General features: G+C 36.8%; 1 protein-coding gene and 1 pseudogene across 1 annotated transcript in view; one reads left to right on the top strand and one right to left on the bottom strand.

The window, feature by feature from the left end:
* LOC131536028 (protein NLRC3-like) overlaps positions 1-5,038 on the top strand; it is a 31,455-nt pseudogene extending 26,417 nt beyond the window's left edge.
* LOC131534024 (mas-related G-protein coupled receptor member A5-like) overlaps positions 1-24,114 on the bottom strand; it is a 115,155-nt gene extending 91,041 nt beyond the window's left edge. Inside the window, exons 1-2 of the mRNA XM_058766613.1 lie at positions 24,010-24,114; positions 16,741-16,871 (exon numbers count right to left, since the gene is read on the bottom strand). The gene's annotated coding sequence lies outside the window, so the exon portion shown is untranslated. The remainder of the gene's footprint in view (positions 1-16,740; positions 16,872-24,009) is intronic.
* Between the last annotated feature and the right edge of the window lie 942 nt (positions 24,115-25,056).

Below are 25,056 nucleotides of genomic sequence, written 5' to 3'. Positions count from 1 at the left end.
ATAATATATGTTAAAACTTAATAAGAGTTCATTAAACTTGATGATTCCTTAAAGTCTCAGCTTTCACATCTAAATAGCAATATTGCTATAGTTTGACACTGGTGGCTAATTAAGCTGTCAACATAATGTTATAATGATCAAAAAACTTACCTGTGAAAGGTAATACCCCCAGATCTGTTTTTATTTATTTGCGACAGTTTGTAGGTTCCCAAGCTGCCGATGAGTTGGGTACCTTTCCTCCTGTCCCGATACAAAAGTTATGGAAAGTTGCCCGGACCAATATGGCAGCGACGTTGATGTACGATCGAGCGGCCAATGCATTCGCATTCATTTCTATTTAAAACACACACACAAAACATTTAAATGTTAGTGTATCATGGTTTCTTCATAAATATGAAGCAGCACAACTGTTTTCAACACTGCTAATAATCAGAAATGTTTCTTGAGCAGCAAATCAGCATATTAGAATGATTTCTGAAGGATCACGTGACACTGAAGACTGGAGTAATGCAAAACTGCTCTCTATAACAACATCAACATTTATCTTACTGTGTTTTTACTGTGAATAATACTGACAATAACTGTGACTACTGTGATTACTGCAACTGCATTGTAACATATGTAATTCAATCACAAAAGGGTGATTTGCTCAATGTCTGAAAGAACATACTGAAAGAACAGTGACCAGTGGCTATGAAACTCCAACACAAAAACATGAATGAAATTTCAGACCTTCAATCTTTCTGTAGGTTGTCAGGCTGTATGGTGACAGAGGAAGGCTGTGGTTATTTGTCTTCAGCTCTGACTTTAAACCCCTCACACCTGAGAGAGCTGGATCTGAGCTACAATCACCCAGGACAATCAGGAGTCCAGCTGCTCAAACACAAACTGCAGGATCCAAACTATAAACTGCAGATATTCAAGTAAGTTGAGTTGAGTGGTTACAAATAATTATTATAATATTACAATCAGTGTGTAAATCATATCGCAAATGGAGTTACATTTTTCAGCTTTCCCATTTGGAAGCAATACAGTGTAACTCAGTGAAAGTAAACAATTTAAGAATAATGTGGCTTTTTATAAATATATTTTATTTTATAGATATATTATAGTTTTGTATTTTCTGAACCATTCGAATGTGTAAGCACTCAACACACAATCAATGTAGGAAAACATGTCTGTTAAATGTCACAAATTTCAAAGGTTTTATCATGTATAATCTATGATATCCAATTTATCACAGAGTACCCTCATAGCAAATTAACACCAACCAGATCAATCCAATATCACCAAAGATTTGAGATGTTAAGATGTATCTCTCAGAAAATGTGTCTATGTTTAACCCCTTTTTGGGAAACTCCGTTTTACACAATAGTTAAAAACCATTTGAAAAGGCATTAGTCATGAATTCCATGAACATTTTTTTGTTTATATATATGTTCAGTTTGGACCATGGAGGACATTTTAGGATCACACCAGGTCTACGAAAATGTAAGTCGTCACTCACACAAACACACCTTATTTAATACACAATATTTAATAATGTCATAGATAGTTTTGATATGCCTTTCTGTGTCCAGATGCCTGTGATCTCACACTGGATCCAAACACAGCTCACACTCAACTCATCCTTTCTGAAGGGAACAAAAAAACAACGTATGTGAAAGAGAATCAGCCATATCCTGATCATTCAGAGAGATTTGAGCGCTTTGAGCAGGTTCTGTGTCGAGAGAGTCTGACTGGACGCTGTTACTGGGAGACTGAATGGAGCGGCTCGGGTCATGTAGCAGTGTCATATAAAGGAATCAACAGGAAGGGAGGAATCGGTTGTTGGTTTGGACTCAATGAAAAGTCCTGGAATCTTTACTGTTGTGATACGATATACACTGTCTGGCACAATAATAAGAGCACTGACATTCCTCGCTCTTCATCCTCTAATAGAGTAGGAGTGTATCTGGACTGGTCAGCGGTAATCTGTCCTTCTACAGCGTCTCTGACACACACACACTCACACACGTACACACATTCAACACCACATTCACTGAACCCCTCTATGCTGGGTTTAAGGTTTATCCTGATTCTTCAGTGTTTCTGTGTCAGATTTAACAACATTCCCGTGAGTAGCCGCAGAGACACATGTGGAAGCCCATTTCTAACTAAAAGCAAAAAAAGAAAGTTCAAGATATAAACTTGCCAATGCAAGAAATAAAGATAAAATTCTGTGACCACTAATAATGACCTTTTTATCCCATACAGAAGTAGGGTTGGGTACCGAAACCAAGTACCAATATGGCACCGGTATGTACTAGAACCGAACGAGAACGCAGATCTCGGTGCCATGCCTGAGCGATCGATTAAAATATTTGTCCTTTGTTTCTCCAAAACGAATGTAAGAAGCATCACGTGAAAAATAATAAAGCTCTAATAATACAAGTACAACAAATCTTTGTAGTAACGCGAGCGTGCTGTTTTCACATTCCGACTTAAAAGCACAACTCGGGAAATGAGAGCATTTGAGGAGCGCGTGAATGCAGAAATCACACTTGCTCTGACGGCAGCAGGTATCCCTCCATTAACTAGCTAAGCTAAACATGCTTAAATTAGGGCTGGCTGATATGAGCAAAAATTCATATCTCGGTATATTTTGGCTGATATGCGGTATATATCTCGGTATTTTGTATTTGCATTAAACAAATAAAGTGAATGTAAGCATGTAGGCATATATTATGTGCAAAAGGGGTTAAAATCACATTACATTCTAACATTGCAATCTAAAAACAAAAATAATGCTTTTAAAGCAGAAGTTAAATTTACTAAACTGAAAATGAAAATAATTTAAAAAAAAGCACAGACTAATAGTGCTATCATACAAATACACTTACTTTTTTTTTATTTTTAAATTCTACGTATGTCACACTTATTGTCCAACTACAAATATTTCAGCAAAATGTAGCCCCTTCAGATGTGACATCTCATTTTCAAGGGTTCTAAAAACAAAAACTAAATATTACAACGTAAACAAAACAATCATACAAAACATGTGCACACACAAATATGCAAAACAGAAGACATGCCTAACCAGTCCCTCACACCCGCAGCCGCCGCCTTCTGTCATGTGATTTTTCTCTACCAGCTCCATAATTTGTTCATGGCATTTTATCATTATCGAGTATTTTGCAAAAACCATTCAAAACACCCCTACAGAGTGCAGTGCACGCGTACATTACGTGAAGTGTGCTTTCACTGCATGATTCAGTTTATTCAAATGCATTCAGAATGATCACAAATTCAAGATATGGGGGCAGAAAATTTATATATTTATACCATTTCATATAGTTAATCAATATCACATTTGTAATTATGGTAATTTTTGGAGAAAAACGGCACTCTTCGTGTGAAATTTTTACGACAGTTCAATAAACAAGAAGTTAAGAAAGAGACTTACGTTTTTGCACCATTTCACCAACAAAAATCATTCCAAACACAGCCACAGCACTGTTTTGCGTCTCTGAGCAACATGACAGTGTTTCGTTCCTGAATGAATCAACCGTTAAATGATTCGGTTCAATCACAATGACTCACTTATTAACAGTGACTTGCTGCCACTTATTGACTTTTTAATTAAATTTAATTTAAAAAAAAATTTTTTTCATGTTTTAAATAATTTCAAACATCAGTATTCAATGTTTTATGTTTAATATATCAAAACATTATTTATGCATTTGTAATTGCAGGTTAAATGCATTCATGTCAGCCCAAATGTCTTATTATTCTAATTCACTGATTAAATGTAAGAATTTGACTCAAAAGATAATGGACGCTTTTAGAAAAAATGGCTTTATAAAGGTAAAAATGCCCATAAAATGTAAAAATCAGTTTAAACTTGTTGGAAAAGATTTCTATCGGTGTGAACTGACCACCGCACAGAATTTGAAGAATATCAAACACTTTAGGAGTCAGCTGTCCACGGCAATCCTTAAGTTACCAGCACAATAACACACTCACCAAAATATCGTCTAATTATCGTTATCGATAAAATCCCAGAAAATAATGAGATATTATTTCTTGTCAATATCACACACCCCTATTATCTGGCTTCTCTCCCAAACATAAGAAAAAATGGTGAGAACTTTGTTGTGAGCTGCTTATTTGTGAAACATAATCGCATCCAAATATTGGTCCCAGGAACTTGGCTTGTCCTCCACCAGTTTGGCAAGGACTCTAACAACATTCAAAATATAAAGGTAAATACAAAAAATTACCATTGAAATATATATGAATAAATATATACACACACAGAAATCTGTACAAATAAAGTTAATCTGTGACTGTATGGTGTCCAAATAACACACTAGTCATGTATATGAGCTGTGGTGGATGCATTTTTCACCTCTGTATGGTACCATTGAGCCTCTCCACCAGTCCGTTTGTCTGAGGCACAGAGACTCCTCTTAATTTCAAGCTTTTTGCAGACTTCAGTGTTGATCTAACAAAGTTGATCTAACTTATTTTATTTTTATTATTGTCATTTGCACAGAAAAAAATATGCATTATATTTATTATATTTGTGTAATATGAATGCAAATGCTTACAGTGTTGACAAACTTTCTGCCTTGATCCGTTTGGGCACTTCATACTGATAAACTAATTTTAAGATGCAATGTGTCACTTCTTCAGAGGTCTTGGATTTTAGGGGATACGCCTGTGCCCATTTCATGCAGTAATCTATAATAACAAGGATGTACTGATATTGCTGGTCTGATTTTCAATGCTTTCCAATTAAGTCAAATGTTCAATGTTCAAATGGAACCTTGGTACATCAAACCAGACAAAAATGGAAGAAAGTATTAATATTATTATTAATATTCATGCTATAAAATATTTATTGTTATAGGTATGCAAAGAAATGAATACAAATGCACATTTAATTAAAGATTAATAATATGTTAGAAATATGGACGTGGTACCTTGATTGGTATGTAGTATGTCTGGTTTGAGTTTTGTCTTTTCTCGTTTTCTGGCACACTGTGCACTGTGATACCTCAAACATTTATCATATGAATGTATTTTAAATTACTGTATACATTGTAAAATGAATAAAATGCATTGATTTCATAAAGAGCGTACCCATTTCTCTATGTCTGCTGACATGCCAGGTCAGTAGTACCGTTGAGAAAGGACATCTCTTGTTTTTAACTGTCCAAAAATGTGCGCCTGTGTTGCTTGAATGGAATTCTTTGAACATCAGGTCAGCCTCCTCTGCACTGCACACAACTTTACATTTGGTGTCTTTATCGGATCCCTTCTTTGTTGTCATCTGCAGAAAAGTATATATACTTTTTATATTAATTTATCATTTTTTTCCCCAAGCTTTAACAGAACACTTTATACAATCAAGGTTATAACGTTTCCCCGTGATGACCCTTACCACCAAAATAATTAAACAAGATAAAATAAAATTACAAAAACATCAACAATAAGAATAGGCAATTTAGGAAGCATTGGAAAGTTTGACAGCTGAAGACATGCAAGAGAATGAAAATGCGGATGCAGAAGAAGGTAATAATTAACAGTAACCATTCATTTAGTTTAAATATGTTTTAAGATAAATGTTAGCACTGTGTAATTTGGCGCAATAAGGAAACACCAGGTCTGGGTCCAAATGCAGGTAAGACTACTTTTTAATAAACAAAAGGCCAACAAGGTAAAAACAAAACAGGTTAAGGAACAGGATACATAAGACGGCAACAAAGTGCATGTATCCACCACATTAAACAGCGGCTACAATAAATGAATAAGCCAGGCAGAGTAGCAGGAGTGTGGTGTATAAATAGTCCATGACAATGGGAAACAGCTGAGGGTGTAATAAGTGACAGGTGTGTGGAGTCCGGGAGGACGGGAGATGGTGACCTCTGGTGGTGAGAGGAAGAAATGCAGGGCCCGGACTCATGTCATAATTTGGTTTTAATTTGTTGCATTACACTTTTTATCAACAAGCTACATCTATGGGGTCAGATAGCTAACACTGATGTGTTTGGAAGTTTGCATATACACAGTTAAGCTAGCTGGGTTAATTTGGCATTCTGTCTTTGTCTTTATTAAGCCTTACATCACAACTCATTTAACTTCATTTAAATTCTGTCCTTTTTTTGTCTGTAACTGTCACGGTTCATGGATCCGTGTGCTCATTTCCTTGTGTGTGTGGGTCCGCTCATTGTGCTTGTCAGCGTTGCCTAGTTACCGCGCACCTTACGAGGTAATCAGAGCGGTCACAGGTGTAGCTCGTCTGCACTGCCTGTATCTGGCTGGCGTTTCTGTGGTGTGTTGTCAGATCATTGTTGCTCATGTCCCGTCTTGCTCTCTGTCAGTCCTTCTAGTTCCTGAGTCTGTTTTTGCTTGCTGTTCTTGATTCCTGGAGGGTGAGGACTGGTCGGAGTGATTCCTCTGCCTGAGCTGGACACTGCTGTGGCTGCGTTTTGGATTTGTCTAATAAAGACTATCTATTTCACTCGCAATTGGATCTTGAGTTTCTGTTTCATGACAACTGCATACAGAAGAAACGTAAAAATGTAACTTCGTTTTTATATTTATAACATACAGCCTAGTTACGCGACATGACCAAGAGAAGGAAGTTCCCTGAAAATGTGTGATTTTAATGTGTAACATGAGCCTATCTGAGCGACGCGACTGTCAACGTCAGGTCAATGAAGAGCACGCAGCTCAAATTACTGCCAGATGAACACTTGGACTGATTTAATTAGATTTTTAATATTATTTTGTGGTAACACTTTAGAATAGGGAACACTTATTAACTATTAACTACGACTTTTCCCTCAATAAATTCATAATTTGCTGCTTATTAATGGTTAGTAAAGTAGTTGTTAAGTTTAGGTATTGGGTAGGATTAGGGATGTAGAACAAGGTCATGTAGAATAAGGCATTAATATGTGGTTAATTACTACTAATAAATGGCTAATATTCTATTAATATGCATGCTAATTAGCAACTATTTAAGAGACCTTAAAATAAAGTGTTACCTATTTTGTTTATTTTTGAATTATATTTATTACATTGCTCTTGTTCACAGTATAATGACATTCAATCGTTGCACGCAATCACAGAGAACATAACTCGATCAAACTTATTTTTAATTGTCGTCTATGGGCTGGAAATACTTATTTTATTTGAACAATTTAAATTTGATGCAATTATAGAGGATTGCATCATAAAGTCAGTGCATGAAAAAATGAACAAGTTTGCCCTAAACCTTTAATTTAATCATACAGCCTATAGTCATAATTAACGTTTTAAGCTTTGGCTAATTCTAATGCTTATTAATGTGATATGTTGATTGTATAGTTTTCTCGCTGTTCTGTAATGAAATAAGGTGATCAAACTGAAGAATTGCCTGTACACATACAGTATGGCTCGCGCGCTCCTGTTTAAGTCACGAAATACGCATCGGGATATCGTGACAACATATTCCTTCGTTTCATAATACTCAATTAATTGTTGTAAACTGAGATTGGTGTCTTTAGAAGATGTATAAGTGCTGAATTCTACATAAATAATCCACAACAATGCCATGCTATGGGCACAGCTACTGATAGATTTTAGCGGCATCTAGCGGTTGAGGTTCCGAATTGCATCCAACGGCTCAGTCCCCCGCTCACCCTCCCTTTAGAGAAGCTACGGTGGCCGACACAGGGCTAAGATGTTGTAGTTTGAGACAGCAAAGAGTAGCCAGCAATGAGGTTTCTTTACAAAGGTAAATTAAGGAATTATATTTACTTAGTTTCAATAAATCGATATGTTATTGCAAATATTATTGTTACTTGTTCATCATTGTGTCAGTGTTTTATTCGCAAGAACAACAGTGATGAAACGCGCTCTTTTTGTCCTGTAAGGGCTACTGTACAAACATGGTGGCGACTTCCATGTAAGGGGACCCGCGGTGTATGTAGATATAAATTGCTTAAATTGCAAAATATATTGCATTTCTGTCAATAGATCCTCGTAAATATTACACACTGCACCTTTAATATACATTTTAGTTCAATATTTGAATTTGAATTTATTCAAAGGATATATTGTGAACTTTGACTGTTTTGCTCCATTTGATTAATGAAAATAGTTCCAAACAAAGATCACAGCAGAAGAGTTGCACATGTTGCGCTTTTGAATTTGAATCATTTGAGTCAATGATTCAGTGGTCCATTCATAAGAACAGGCACTTGCTTCGTTCTCTGTCCGAACAAATCGTTTGAAGGCATGCGTCAATGACTCCTTAATTAAGACAGTCACTTGCTGCCACCTACTGGCGGTTTACTTTCATAGTAGCCTATCTTTGCATTTTTCCCAACATTTCATATTTTAAAACACCGAGCTCACAACGTTATTTATTCTGTTTGCATGCAGTGTAAATGCATTTCAGCTACATTGAACTGTCTGTGTAAATGAAGATCGATTTTGTAGATGCTGATTTCATATGATTGGTAACAGCCCTACACTGTAAACCCCAATGTTGTCATTAATAAAGAAATGGAGTTATAATAACTTGAAATTACTTAAAATACCACGTTTTGGCGTCAAAACTTAAACAGGTGTGTTTAACTTACTCATTTGGCAGCAAAAACCTTTTTAATTAATATTTTAAGTGCTATGAGCTCAACATTTAAATTTATTTAAATCATTCACTATGTCTCTGTTTAAAATGATTGGTCACGCTTGAAATTCTGCTTTGACAAGAGCGCTGATTGGTCGATAGAAGTTCATATTACACAAGGCGGTAATTTTTTGTCGTGCTGAAAAAGGCGAGGCAGCAGAAACCATCTGAGAGAAGAAAGACAAAAGTTAAATTCGAAAGTAGAAATTTAAACGCACATATACATTTTTCTTAATTGTTTTACACATTTTATTCTTTTATTCTAATGTTATTTTCCAGTTTTACTCCAGCAGCGGGCAGCACAAGTACACTGGCGGTAAAGCAGGCGGGAAGAGAGTTGTCGTGAAAGACTCAAGAGTGACGTTACGCTGGTAGGTTAATGGTCAAATATAAGTGTAAATTTTGCTTGGTTGCCTTTAAAAGGTTTTATTTTTAGAGTATTTTGTAGTTATAAACACTCTTGAGTTTCTAACTTTCTGTCCCGCTGAAATTTTTGTTTTCCTCCCCAGTGGCACTTGCAGGCAGGCGGTCATGAAGCAGGCGGGGAGCGGGAGAGAGTCGTAATGATAAAGTTATTGAGTTTAAGTTAAGTTCATGTGAGAACTTCGGAGCGGTCGCCCAACCGCCAAACCAAGCCAATGTTTCACAGATTGTTTTTGTTAATTTACAATAAACATGGCTCTAACTTCGAGTATAATTTACTCCCAGGCTCACTGAAATGTCCCTGTGTGTAATTTGTGAAATTATATACTTTATTCTTTCTGTGTATTGGGTTGCTGCGTGAAGACGTTATAGTTTTAACAATTTCTTTGGCCAATCAACCACAGACCTTTACCCGCCTAAAGGCTTTATGAGGAGAACAATGCGAAGTTAAAAATGAATGAAACCGTGACACATTTACAGAGATAGGCCTATATTTTAAATTATTAATTCTGTTGATGTAATGTGTCCCTGGTGCATAATAGAAATTTATTTGTTTTTTAAAAGATTTTATTAAATGTATTCAATCATATCTGTAGATTTTTTTTTTAAAATCAAGTTACCATTAGCAGAGCTGTGTCGATTTTCCATGTCCCCGTGAGCGATTTGTTGAATTTCTTTATTATTTTTACTGTCGGGAAAGATTGTACTTTTAAAATTGTACTTTTAAGGTAACTTAACCGATTGTTATTGGGGCAGTACGAAAAATTTCAAGATATACACAGAATCCTGAATTTCGGGGGGGTGGGGTTCTTCCACAGAATAAAACTCACCGTTCTATTAGTTAACGGAAGTGAACATTTGAGAAATGAATGAATAGTTTTGATGAGCTCAAGGGCACATGCATCACGGCCCCGCAGGCCCACGTGAATATGCCATCCGCATGTTCTTCACCTCTCTCCTGGTCTCAATGTGTAATTACAGTCAAACCTCTTTCCATTCCTGCTATAGCTGTGAATAATGCCTAGAAACATAGTGACAGTGACCAAGTTAAATGTCATTATTGACACAAAGTTATCAAATAACCAAGTCAAGTAAATGTTTGTATTGACTTTAGGTTATGTAACGTGTGGTGCAGAAATCTGCTTTTCCTGCGTGGGTTTAGCTATGTTTACAGTGTTTATTATAATATTTGTAATTCGCGTCTGCCTATTTCTGAATGAAATAATAAAATGCGACTTATGGTTTTTTTTCTCTCTCTCTAAAAAAGTTTTATTTTATTTTTTTTTTTATACGCGTAGCTTATTTTAACCATGCGTTAAACCTTTTAAAATACCTTGATAAATTAATGAAAAAATAAAATAAGTGACCGTTTAACTGATTGTATTAATCGGTCAAAATTCTTATCGGTCGGTTAACGGTTAAAATGAACATCCCTACTTCACATGTATCAGTTTTGTCATGTTAGTGCAGTGCCAGTCTGCTGTGTATGTCCTATGAGACAAAACTCATCAGTCTTCTCTGTTGAGATTGCAAATGCAAAACTGTGTATTGTAAAGATGGTACTGTACACTAAATGAGCCACAACAACATCACAAACAGTATGATCTTAATTTCACAAGCATGACAGACCAGTATAAATGGTTAGAGATAGCAAAGTGTTAATATTGGGAGAAATTTAAGGGCAGTGTTTTAACATGGGATGAATGGGAAAAGAAAAAAAAAAATGTTTGTTCAATTTGAAAACATACAATATATTAAGAAATAAATATACTCTTAATTTATAATCAGACAATAAGTGTAACATGGCTGACGAGACGTGCGGATCCATGTGCAAGTTTTTATTAGGCAGAGACGTGGTCGTACAGGCAGGGTCGAAACAATGGCAAACAGGTATGGCAGAGACAAGACAAAGAGTAATCCTAGGGCAAGCAAAGGTCGACGATCGGCAAACAGTATCCAGTGGGCAAGGCAGAGAGATAATCCAGGGAACACGGGCTAGAATCCAATGGGGTGCAATCAGAGTCCAAACGGCAAGGCAAGGGTTAATCCAGGGAAACACGGGCTAGAACAAACACGGGAAAACACAAACCAAACAGGCAGGGGAAAACTAGGAAAACAACAGGAGCTCTGTAGTGTAGCTACGGCTAGGGGAGCGGTAAACACATACAATACTCGGCGACGAGGGAGAGAAAGTCTAAGGCTTATAAAGCGTGTGTGATCAGTATGTGCGTGGGATCAGGTGTGCGTGTGATTAGTGCAATGAGTGATTGGTGACAGCTGTGATCAGTGTTGGATGATGGGAGATGGAGTCCATGTGGTGTGTGGTATGAAAGTCCATGTGGTGAGCGAGTGACCTCTGGTGGTGAATGGACGGAAGTGCAGACCAGATTCGTGACAATAAGTCTGTGAACAAAATATTAAAATCAGGGTAGGGTGGCATTCCACTAATCTATGTTCTATTAAAAAGCAATACAATCCAAAATATTTATTTTATGTTGTACTATGTGACAGCTTTTGTACAGAACAATATTTTGTTTTAAGGAATTGGAATTATGAAAATGGAAAAATTTAAGAGATAAAAATGCATTTTGCACCTGTTGGACAATTATTTGTTATCAAGCCAAATAAGAAGGATCAGTCTATTAACTGTCCAAAAGGACTGGATTCCAGTGATTGAAAAAAAATACAGCACAACCTTTATTAAAGAATTTATCTTGTTTTATTTATTTTTTAGTACCATCGTGGCCGATGTGGCAACACTTGGTGTCGTGAACGCCAGTGGGTCTTTGGGATGCTAGAGGTTGATGGTATTTCCAGAAGACCCGTTCTGAGACTCGTCAAGGAAAACAATTCTAAGCCAAATTCAACAACATATCAGACCCAGAACATCAATCCTTACTGATGAATGGCGTGCCTACAAGAGACAGCTTTCCCAGTATGGATATCGTCAGTATTCTGTCTGCCATAAAAGACACTTTGTTGATCCAGGGACTGGTGCTCATACTCAGCATATTGAGCGTGCACGGGGAAATATGGCGTCACAGAGGAAATCATACTCCTGAGTCATTGAAAACTCACCTCAAAATGATAGAGTGGCACCACTGGTTAGGTGTACGCCATTATGATGGTGTCTTAGGTAGACTTATCCATGATGTATAAAGCATGTCAAGATTTACAGGATGCTGTAATTAACTGTTTTTGCAGTGACATGGCTTAACCCACCATTGTACTGTTTTCATTTAATTTTGGGTGAATTGCGCTTCAAATGCAATAAAATATCATTTTATCCATTTTAATTATTATTATTATTATTGGATGATTTATTGTATTTCTCTAACACCTGTTCATCTGTTTTACAACATTTGAAATTGTCTATTATCTGACCTTCTTTTGGAGGAAATAAAAAAAAAAAAAACATTATGAAATGAAAAATATTCATGACGTTGTTATAAAATAATTTGACAGAGTATTAACACTTAATGACATTTTAATGACAAATTCAATTTGTTCCACTGAATAAAAGTGATCAGAAAAATATTCGACACAAATTATAATGGCCTCATGACAGCCAATGTCAACCAACCTCATGAGAGTTTAATGTAATGTTAACCCATAAAGTAAGTAGTTTCTTAAGTTTGATAATTAATCTGCGGTGTCATGTTTATGACAGATTTATGACAGGTTATGTTGTCTTGGTTTATGTCAAGTTGTCATAAAGACATCTCAAACAATGTCATCTTTGAATTAAAAATGACATAACTTCATGACATGACAGTTGTCATAAACATGCATAAACCCTCCTTCATATTCATGACACGTGTCATGTCATGATTATGAAGGGGTCATGTCAGTCTTATGCACACCTCTTCAAGTAAAGTGTTATCGAAAAAAGACAGTTTTTGCAATTGTAAGAGTGTGGTTAGTTTGTTTTGTGCTGTTCTGTGAAGTATGATTTGAGTTAACGGCACAGCTAGAATCACTACGTCACATCACCATCAACAGTTATTAGACAAATAAGTAGAAGCAGAAACAGACAGCTCTTTAATATACAAAAACAATACAGTCATCTATACGACACACTTCTACAAAAACACACAACAGTATTACAGTGACCTGCTTATCAAACTCTTCAGATTGCCGTGTTATTTTCTAGTGCTGCTTGATATTTTATACTTTTATAAAGTTCACTTAGTACACCTCTAATATACTCTACTTTAATCATGCACTTAACATCAGAAGAGCTGATATTAGAGATCTGAGACAGGTGTTTTTAGGAATAGTTTACCCCCAAAAATGTTTTGATCATTGACATAAATTACATTTTCATTTTGAGTGAACTATCAGTTTAATATTGCAATTATTTCTCTAAAATGAGCACGAGAAATGAACATGCATAGGGAAAATCAGCTAACAAACAAATATAATAGCATTAAACTAGAAATTAATTGTGCTTGTGATGTAAAATTAAATATAGCGCAGTGTTTTTCAGCTCTATATTTATCAGCAGGTTAAACTGAGCTGCAGGTGTTCAGTGAATGAGATGCAGGCTCTTGAGCTGAAATACAGCACACTACAGTACAGCAGCTGTTCTGTGGATTCACTACAGAGTGTTCGTCCTGGTTGTGATTCGATCTCTGACGTCTACAACAGCAGCGAACAGACTTCATCTTATTATGAACATCAGGTCTCATGAACAGATACAGCACACAGTCAGCAAGTGGATTCACATACAGGAGCAATCGTGCACAGCGGTAAAATTTTATAACAACAAAACTATTATAGTGATTAAAATGTACAATAAATGTCATAATCACAAAAGGCAGAATGAGAAATGTGTAAGTCAACAGCACCAGGAACAAACTGCCCAAAATTAATTTTCGCTTCAGAGCAGTCAGAGATATTGAGCGAGAAAGACCTCGACGAGTGCCAGCAAAACAGAGAATGATGATGGGGTAGGGAATTAAAAACGCTATACACCGGGGTAGACGTTTAAAATAAATACGAGGGGGCTTTATTTTTGCAAAGATCAGAGGCACAAACCAGACGATCACAGAAATAAAACAGGAGAGTTTGAGTGAATGATGAGATTTAGACCAGATAGGATGAGAAACCAGAAGATATCGTTCAAAAGCTACACATGCCATAAAATACAGACCCACAATCAAAGAATAGATATGTGCATAATACGGATGCTCTGTCTTTGTTTCTGCTGCCATTATTAACATACAAATGACCTGTATGAGATCTGAAAGTATCAAATTACTAACAAAAACTGAAGCAGCAGGCCGGGATTTGACAAGGAAACACAAACCAATCAGAGTTAAGATCATGACTGGGATCTCAATGACTGAAAGGACACGGATAAATACAAGTTCTGCATAATATTGTTTCCTTCTAAACTCCCTCCACTCCCTATAGAATAAATCACGATCTGATGCAGTTGAGTCATTGATGCTGATGTTATGTTGTGCCATTGTTTCACAAATTCCTGAGAGGAAGCACTAAATAACAAACCAGTTATTAGATTTAATATGCAAGAAATGCTTTAATTTCTCAATGTAAAATTGTATTATTTGTAAAAACAGATGGCCTGACATGTTTCTTCTGTATAAATGTTGCCACTCAAATGTGGAGTGTGTGATGTTACAGGGATAGTTCACCCAGAAATGAACACTGTGTCATCATTTACTCACCTCATGTTGTTTCAAATCTGGAAAAATTGTTCATCTTCTGAACACAAATAAAGATATTTTTAATGAATTCTGAGAGATTTCTGTCCCTCCGCTGACAGTCAACACAACAGTCAGATTGATGCTTCAAAAAACTTCATTAAACTAATTTATATGAATTGAGAGGTTTATCTGATCACTTTATCTGGTGAACAGATTTAATTTAGGCTTTTATTCACATATTTACACTGATCAGCAAACATAAACAGAACGTCTTGGTTATGTATGTAACCCTCGGAAACGAATCCCACTTACGTCAGTCACTATAACGTAACGTCGAACGTGACTGACTGAAAGGGAACCTCATTGGTTCTTCCGGATCTCAAATGTGCTGTGAAATGATCCTCACTGATTCTCCAATGACAAGGAAGTGTGCTTGAGCTTCTGTTTGCTGTGACTACTGTGCGCTGATTCATGTTTATCTGTGAATAAAAGCCTGAATTAAATCTGTTCATCATATAAATCGATCGAGTCTCTTCAGAAGATGCAGACTGAACCGCTCAATTCATCTGGGTTTCTTTATGAACTCTGTGTTGACTGTCAGCGGAGGGACAGAAATCTCTCAGATTTCATTAAATATATCTTCAGTTGTGATCTGAATGTGAAGAAAGTCTTACAGGTTTGGAACGACATGAGGGTTAATGAATGATGACAGGATTTTAGTTTTTAGGTTAAATATCCCTGTAAAATATTCAAAATACATTATATATTAAAACCCACATACATTATAAAAGGATAAAGGTTAACTTAAAATATTTTAAAATGTTTTATTTCAACGTTGTTGTTCTGAATATTCAGTACTTCAGCACAACTGCTGGTGTGACACTGCTTTAATAAAATAGTTCAATAAACAAGCAATAAATACTGAACAACTTACATTTATGACAGAACTTGTCCAGTTGGTTTGTTTCTTGTTCCACAGAGAAGTCAAAGGAGAACGTTCAGCATCATGTTTTCCATCAACTCCACACCGTAAAAACACATCCAAACACTGTTGATCTGATGGAGAACATCGTTCAGATACAAACAAAAGTGAATAAACTTTTAGTCCATTTAGTAGCAAGTTTAACTGTAACATTTCTAACTTGAATAGTGAGATCTTACTGTGATGTGAGGATCAAGACGGCTGGGGAAGCTGCAGTGAATGCTGTTTATTGAGCAACAGTTGTAACATACGCTGAAATAAGACGAGAGCGGTGAGTAGAACACAATAACATCAATGACTAATAAAATAAACTGACTCTTCCTGCAGGAATCCACAGAAGCAGATGAAGAGCGTACATTATCCAACTCAGACTAGACAAGAGTTCGGCTCCAACACTAATTAAACAATCAAAGTTTCACTCAGTCAATGTCATATAAATGACTTAATGACTGTTAAACTGTAATCAAGGCTGAAAAAATAAATTGTGAAAAAGGGTCATTTGAGTGAAAAAATGTTCTGGCACAACTACCCGAGTACACTAAAATGCTTTCTAGTTTATTGTTCACAGTGTTTTTCACTTCCTCGGTCAAATAAGAAACCTGCAAACACTAAGAGAAAGCACAAATGCTCTGACTTTCCTAATTCTTTTGCTGCTTTGTGAACTGTTTTCTTTAGGAAACAAATCTGTGACGTTATTCCATTCAGTGCTGATAGTAAAACTGAAATAGCACAGACTTTTAATGAAAGGAAACTAGTTTGATTAACTACACAATCAGTGACACCAGAGGCTGAAAGACACATATTCAGTTAACAATATATGAACTCATACATGAGATAACATGATCTGCAATCATAACGACAATTACAAGAGCTGATCACCTCATTATTGAACACAACCCCTAAAATGAAAAGTGGCTCTGACAAGGAACTGAAAGAAGACTCCCAAAACTACGTTAAATAATATATACGAGGCAATATGACACAACACATGATCTTACCTGAATCAGACTGTGTCTTGAAGATGTTCATCAGTAGATGATGGTGTCTCTGAGCTGATGGTCGTACTTTTATAGTCTGAATTCACTCCAGAAACAGTGGAGAATGGAGAGTGATTCTGTCAGATAATGAGCTGAAAGAAATAACAAATGAACAAAGATGCATTAAACATAATGAATGCTTAATGCACATGCAACCACAACTTTAAAATCAATCAAAAATTTAACCATAGGATCTGTGTACAACTTGAGCGCTGCAGAAGTCTCCAGATCGTCATTATAGAAAAATGAGATGTCATTCCAGTTATCAAGGAGCAGAGAATAGAAACCTGAGATCGGATCTGCAGCCTGCATCTGAGGTAACTATATATTGAAAGGTTTTCAACTGACCTGGAGAGGTCAAGCAGCCTGGAAATAAAAGACCTGCTCTGGGAATTGTACGTATCACAAAATTAAGATGGCCTAGCAAAGACAGCAAATCTCTTTTGGAAAGACTTTTGGGTGACTTCTGAGCATTTCTCATGACGTCTCTAATGCGATTTAATTTCTCAAAGAGCAGTGAGGCTTGCATAAGGTTCGAATCTAGGGTGATGCCTAAGAATTCAAGGACTTTAACGGGCCTAACGTTTTCTCCTCAGAAAGAGGAACACCCAAATCGTCGAAGGTGTGCTTCAGTGCCGATATGCAGCGGTCCGGCTTTGCATTTGTATGATCCACTAGCAGAAAACCGTTGAGAAGATGAAGCACGTGCGGCAATTTGCAGTTATAAAGAAGAATCCAACACAGTGCCTCTGAGAGAGTATCGAATATTTTTGGACTACTGTGACAGCTAAAGGTGAGCCTAACTGAAAAATAAAAGTTATTCCTCCATTTAACACCAAATAAATGCTACTGTTGTAAGGATCCACCCGCCGGTCCAAAAACCGGAATCCAGCGGCCTGGTCGAAGGTTTAATGCGGTCTTTTACTTGTGCCTCTGAATTTATCTGGATTTAGTTTCAATTTTAGTCTAACTCCGTGCTTGATCTGACTCCAATTTCAAGTGATCATTAAATTTAGACACTATTTATAATTAAGAACCGAACACAGACATCGATTGTATATTAATTTAGATATTTGATTATTCTGAAAATCCCATACTTTCAAGTTCTTCATTCATTAGGGACCAGGGATCACTTAGCAATTCACTCGGCCAACAGTGAACGCACGGCACAAACTCGTCAGTTCTGAACTTACTCAGAGGGTGCAGAGTGTTATAATACCTTTAAGTGAGCTGCGCCTGCATACTCATAACAAAAAGTGTATTTTTCCTATAACCACTAGAGCTACACCGTGTTAAGCCAATGACAGTCAGAAATCCAAAGTCTCCTTCATGGTGCTCCCCATGGTTCATCCATTAGTGCTTCATCTACAGCCCACCTCCAGCAGCAGGTGTTGGAATGTTCAAAAACAGTATACCAGGGATCCTCAAATCTGTCCCACGAGATCCACTTTCCTGCAGAGTTTAGCTGTGTAAGGATCCACCCGCTAGTCCAAAGAACGGAATCCAGCGGCCTGGTCGAAAGTTTAATGCGTATTCGGTCTTTTACTTGCGTTTATGAATTTATTAGGATTTAGGATTCAATTTTAGTCTAACTTCGTGCTTGATCTGACTCCAATTTCAAGTGATCATTAAATTTAGACAATATTTATAATTAAACTGATCACAGATATTGATTGTACATTAAGTATGATCCCTCCTGGACGCAGATTTGTGGAAACACTAGACTACAACTCTAATCTACAGGAAAAAATGATTTCAGAGGAGATCAGAATTAAATCAAATATAACAATTTATTATTAGTCAGGTAAAGTTGTATCACGCCAATTATATAACAAATTAAAAAATATCAAATCATCTCAATACAGAACATCAAATTCTCAAAGATTAATCTAAGAGTAAATGATGCATACCAGACCTTAGAAAATACATAGTATGGAGTGTAGAGACACACCACACTATGGGTTCATTCTGGCTACAGAATCGCCCCGACTGATTTGCAACTTACCCTTAAATACTACCAGAACAAAAGGCCCATAAACATTTATTCTCTGCCCCTAAACAGATTAGATCTGTGTATGCGGGATGAGAAACCTCAGTAGGAGCTGTTCTCGTGCCCCAAATGGTCACACCTGGTGTAGAGCAATGTTTATCAGGTTTTGAAAGGAGACCGCCCACAAAAGAAGCACAGAGTTAACTTAAGTTTCCAATATTTCTCATAATACAAGTGACTGCTGTGAAATTGAGACCAGTTTACCCATCGCACCGAGACCTTTAAAATGATACCAAACATGAAAGGGTTAAGATCATTAATTCTTAAGATATAGTAAATATTTATGTAAGAGTAGCAACTTGAGTCCTTTCAGTGACCAGTACCATGAGCCCAGGGGGGAAGGATGGGTGAGTGGACCAATGATCAAATGGTCTTTCTCTCAGATCATTTTGTCTGATTAGAAAGTTTATTGTCTTGCGGCATGACATTTGCATTGTAAGGGTTTCTTGGTGTTTGGCTTCACAAAGAGATCAAAGCCTGATTGAAGAGTTTGTTTTGTGGTCTGACATTTGCATTGTAAGAGTTCCTAAGTTATGGCTTCACGAGGAGTTATTTTCATAAAGGAAATAATTTCACTCCTACAGCTGTAACCCTAATCAAACACACCTGAACATGCTGTAGGACCTCAACAAACGGACACACAAAATTATTGTGAAAACAGCACAGTCCTTAAAAGAAGTCCTCTACCAGCCATCTGCGGTCATGAGACTAGTTAACGGATGACAATGACTAACTTAATCAGGAAAAACAAAGCTCCTTTGTGTTAAAGAACTGCAAGAGTCTTTCTTGCAACCCGTGGAGCAACCGCGTGACCTAATCAAAATATAGGGATCCATACATTCAAACAGGAAAAGGACCATTAAAGTAACTGACTGCCCTCAGGCCGCCAAAACCACGAGATCTGTAACATGACTGTCTGATGACTCCTGCGTGCTCCTCTCAGTCTTCAACTTTTCTCTTGCAACAAAAGAAACACTAACTTACACAAATGATCTCTAAAGACAATCATTTATTTCCATTGTTATTGAAGCAAGTGTATCAACAAATAACATGTTTGGTGTTTTGTGTTATGCGTGGTGTGCTTTATTTCGATAACTTTCTTTTGAATAGATTGCCATGTGTAGTATCATATTAAAGCGTATTTCAGATGCAGGAAGTTGGAATTAATGTTATGTCAATGTCCAGTTTCGTATGAATGGTGAATACTTTTATAACCAATTATTAGAAATATCCCCCACATGATGGACGAAGCATTATTTTAATATATGCACGGAAAGAAGCCGTGTGGGGCGTGGCTTCGCCCTGTAGAGACAATCTGATTGGAAGATGCCTTTAGTGGATGGACAGAATCCAGCCTGTTAAAACTCTGTGACACAAAGCTCAGCTGCTGCTGCTAAAACTGGGCCACTGGAAAACCTTTGCGGCTGGAAAACTTGCGCTGCTGCTGCTAAGAAAAAACTGGGCTGCTAAGAACAACGGGGCTGCTGGAAAACCTTTGCTGCTGGAAAACCTGCAGCCTACAGCCTTAACATCAGGTTGACCATCCAAGACTTCAACACTCTGTCAACTTCTGACCAAAGAAACTTGCAAAGCCTGCAGCGTAAGAACTTCAAAGCCCTGCCATTCGCGCCCTGCCAGGAAGCCACCAATCCAAAAGGGATTCCCTGAGTGAGGTCACGCAACAACGACACATCAGTGCAAAATCAGCTCCGGGATTCCCTCAAGCAACTATCCAGAGAGCAAGCCAGCCTTCAAGTCAACTTAACGCAAGTAACCAAACAAACCATCTCTATTTGCTGAGCTGATTTGAATTAATCTTTAAGAGTAAAGTCAAAGCCTCTGTTTGTGACTTCATCAGGTCTTAGAACCTTAAACTTTCTTCAAAACGTGTGTATGTGTGTATGTTTTGTGTTAGTATTGTATCATAGAATAGCAAATAAACTCTCGTTTCATTTATAAAGAGTGGGCTGGTGCTGTTTTTCAAGTTTGAAACTATTTGCCAAAGATCGTGTTACCTGTTGCTCAAAATTTCCCAACGAATTCTGTATTGTTATCGTGGCCACGAAATAAACAGAATTGCTAAAATATACTGGTTTAATGCTCGCTGGCTCGAGTCGTTAAGAAAGTATAAATTATACGTTTTGATTAATACCAATTAATCAGATCCATTGAATCTCTATGATTCGATTTCCTAAAGCTAAAATTCAAAATAAAAGCTTCAATGAAGAGCTAATCAAATTTATTACATATAAATAAGAGCTAATTCTATTTTTACAATGCTAATCAGTGTCTTCAGGATCATTAGAAAATCACAGACAGGTGAGTTTGATCAGGGTTGGAGCTAAACTCTGCAGTGGATTGGCCCTCCAGGGAAAGATTTGAGGAACACTGCAGTATACTGTTGCTCAGCCTTTTCTAACTTCTTTTTGCCCCCAAACAAAGAACGAAAACAAACTTTGTTTGAAGTATATCGGGGCCTTAAGCATGGAGGCGCTGGAGTGGCATGGCTCAAAGTGAAAACGCAAACATTTAAATCATCATACTGCATCTTATTTAGTATGATTAGTGTTTTAGATGATTTATTATTATGACATAGGAGCATTATTAGGACTAAGTGAGCCCCGGTGTACAGATAGCGGTGTGCCAGGAGCAGGGCTGGACTGGGACAAAAAAAAATCGGCCCTGGCATTTTTTGGTCCTGGTGGCCCACCACCATATATATATATATATATATATATATGTATGTATGTATGTTATACACTACCATTCAAAAGTTTTTGAACAGTAAGAGTTTTCTTTTTTAAAGAAGTCTCTTCTGCTAATATTGTGAAATATTATAATATTATTTCTATTTGAACATATTTTAAAATGTAATTTATTCCTGTGATCAAAGCTGAATTTTCAGCATCATTACTCCAGTCACATGATCGTTCAGAAATCATTCAAATATTCTGATTTGCTGCTCAAAATACATTTATTATTATTATTATTATTATGTTGAAAACAGCTGAGTATAATTTTTTTCAGGTTTCTTTGATGAATAGAAAGTTCAGAAGAACAGCATTTATCTGAAGTAGAAATCTTTTGTAACATTAAATGTCTTTATCATCATTTTTGATCAATTTAAAGCATCCTTGCTAAATAAAAGTATTAATTTCTTTCCCAAAAAACAAAACAAAAAAATTATACTGACTCCAATCTTTTGAATGGTATAGTGTATAATGTTACAAAAGCTTTTTTATTTCAGATAAATGCTGATCTTTGGATCTTTCTATTCATCAAAGAATTCATTAATAATAATAAATGTTTCTTGAGCAGCAAATCGGTATATTAGAATGATTTCTGAAGGATCATGTGACACTGAAGACTGGAGTAATGATGCTGAAAATTCAGCTTTGATCACAGGAATAAATTACAATTTACAATATATTCAAATAGAACGCAGTTATTTTACATAGTAAAAATATTTCAGAATATTACTGCTTTTGCTGTATTTTGGATCAAATAAATGCAGGCTTGGTGAGCAGAAGAGAATTCTTTCAAAAAACATTCAAAATCTTACTGTTCAATAACTTTTGACTGGTAGTGTAGATATGTATCATTGCATCTAGTTATTTTGGATAATAAAAAAACGTCAGGTCTGACAATATCGTGTCTTTTCTAATTTAAATCTAGATTTATTCGCATTGGCCCATGGAAACCTCTATGAACACTCTTGACATGACTTGGCCAAAAAATCGCGGTGGACGAATTTACGTTTTATTAAGAAGTGTTTGTGTATTCTGCACTAATGGCGCGCGCACAGGATAGATGCCTGCCTCCGGTGCGAGTCCCTATCAAGCACTTTACCGATTCAACTGCTCTCCTCTCCTCTCCTCCTGGCTCTTTACGCCGCATCACTCACCGCAGAGCAAGCCTGTTCTTGATAAAGCTGCTGTGAAAACGTGGGAGAAGCAGACGAGGAAGAAGTTGGGGTGAAGTGATCTTTATATAGGCGGAGCAAAACACTTCATCGCTCCGTCTATAGCGCATTGTGATTGGGTGTTTTATGCTATCAATACCGGAGACAAACCAATGGGCCACTGGCTGCACGCTGTCCCTGCGTGATGGTCCTTGGCAAAAAAATTAATAAATAAAATTCTGTCGGCCCACCGGGAAAATGCCCGTTATGCCCGATTACCAGTCCAGCCCTGGCCGGGAGTATTCCCCGGTGGGCCGGTGGCCAATGTGGCCGGTCCACAGATTCATATAAATATGACGAAAACCATAATATTGCATATCTTTTCAACGCGGATGGATGAAAGAAGTGTGTGAGTGGGTGGCAGAGCCTGTCGAATGAGGTCTGAAAGCGTGAGTGTGCTGTGCGAGAAAAGTTTACTTAGTTTCAGTACTACATTAAAGTACTGTATATAATATAACAGTCCTGATAATGCCAAACGTCTGATTTTACCAGTAAAAATGATCGGTCACACTTTATATTAGGTGGCCTTAACTACTATGTATTTGCATCAAAAAATAAGTACAATGTACTTATTGTGTTCATATTGTATTGCAAAACACTTTTGCTGCTATTGAGGAGGGATACGGGTAAGGTTAGGGACAGGTTTGGTGATATGGGTAGGTTTAAGGGTGGGTTAAGGTGTAAGGGATGGGTCAACAGTGTAATTATAAATGTAATTACAGAAATTAATTACAGATGTAATTACATATAGGAATTTGTAAAAATATAAGTACAATGTAAAAACATGTATGTACACAATAAGTGCATTGTACCAAATGATTAATTTAAATGTAAGTACACAGTAGTTAAGGCCACCTAATATAAAGTGGGACCAAATGGTCCTACATAATTTATTTATATGCATTTAGTCAGTGACAGAGTGCAAAACAGAAGGGTGCAACAAATTTTAGCTTCAGAATCATTCATATTTTTATTCCGGTATCACCACTGTCCTGTGACAGGGGGCCAGAAACAAGTTCAAGTCTATCCAAGTCCATAACAAATTTAGCAAAGCAACAGCATTTTTAAACATTTTACCATATATAGAAGTAGTAATAATAATAACTTTATTTTGGCTTAAAATATTATGATATGATCGTGAGTTCATTATTGAGAGATGTATCGTATCGTGACATGATTGTATTGTTACACCTCTAATAAAACCCTTATTTTGACTTACCATTTTATCTGCTGCTCAGAATCAGAGATGCTGTGTGAGTCTGTGTTGAGGCAGGAGTGATGAGGAACAGGACGCAGGTGGTTTTTATTCTAACACTTGACCAGCCCTCATTTTCAACACCAATTAAAATTGTCCACACTTGCATTACTGACTCTTTTAATAACGTCACTCAACATCTTTGCATGTCTCTCCATGTACGGTATGGACTTCCTCAAAATGGTCAATAAGTAACAGAATAATTAATAGTTCCTTCAAGAACTCTAAGGGCTGTGCTGCTTAATCTTTTTTTATAACCGGCGCAACTTTTTTTCAGCATTCTTTGATAAATTAAAAAAGTCCAACATTTTTTAAAAATAGAAAGCCTTTGAAACGGGCTTCACACGTGAGCAGCGCGCATGTTAACAAATGCATTTGTGCATTCACACAGGGAGCAGGAGCAGGAGCAGAGCGTGAGCGGCAGTGCCGCTATTTTTGCTGCACCGCTTACGCTGAATTAAAGTCACGGTGCATTGTTCTTGATCAAACTTGACCCTATTAACATTAAAAAATATATACATTTCACCATAAAATCATGTAACTGATGTGTTTCATGTTTCGCAATCACCATATAAAAAAATAAAATGCACAAAAACACATCACTTCCACAAGTTTTTGCCCAAACTTCAAAGGTCTGTTAAATTAATAAAACTAGAGGCATTTGTTAGCTTTAATATTACTTTTTCAATTCAATTATTCAATCCAATTACACTTTATTGTTGGAGTTCTTTCCAAAATTTGTCTTGGATCTCACAGCGTGTGTCTCACATCAATTCACATCGATAATTACCAAACAATACAATAGACGCACCTTAAGGAATTGTTGTGTGGAGGTTTCCGGTGAAGCCTCTGAAGCCAACCTCCAGGTATATGCTCTCCACCCAGCTTGCGTGCATGCAGATGCAAGCTCTGCATATTCTCTGCATGATCTCCCTTTTCCTCTCAAACGCTGCCTCCATCCTATCTTCCCATGGCACAGTTAGTTCGGCCATGATGACAATCTTTGTGGTG

This window comes from Onychostoma macrolepis, chromosome 03 (assembly GCF_012432095.1).
Source record: "Onychostoma macrolepis isolate SWU-2019 chromosome 03, ASM1243209v1, whole genome shotgun sequence".
Classification (NCBI taxonomy): domain Eukaryota; kingdom Metazoa; phylum Chordata; class Actinopteri; order Cypriniformes; family Cyprinidae; genus Onychostoma; species Onychostoma macrolepis.
This window is presented reverse-complemented; position numbering and strand designations above follow the sequence as displayed.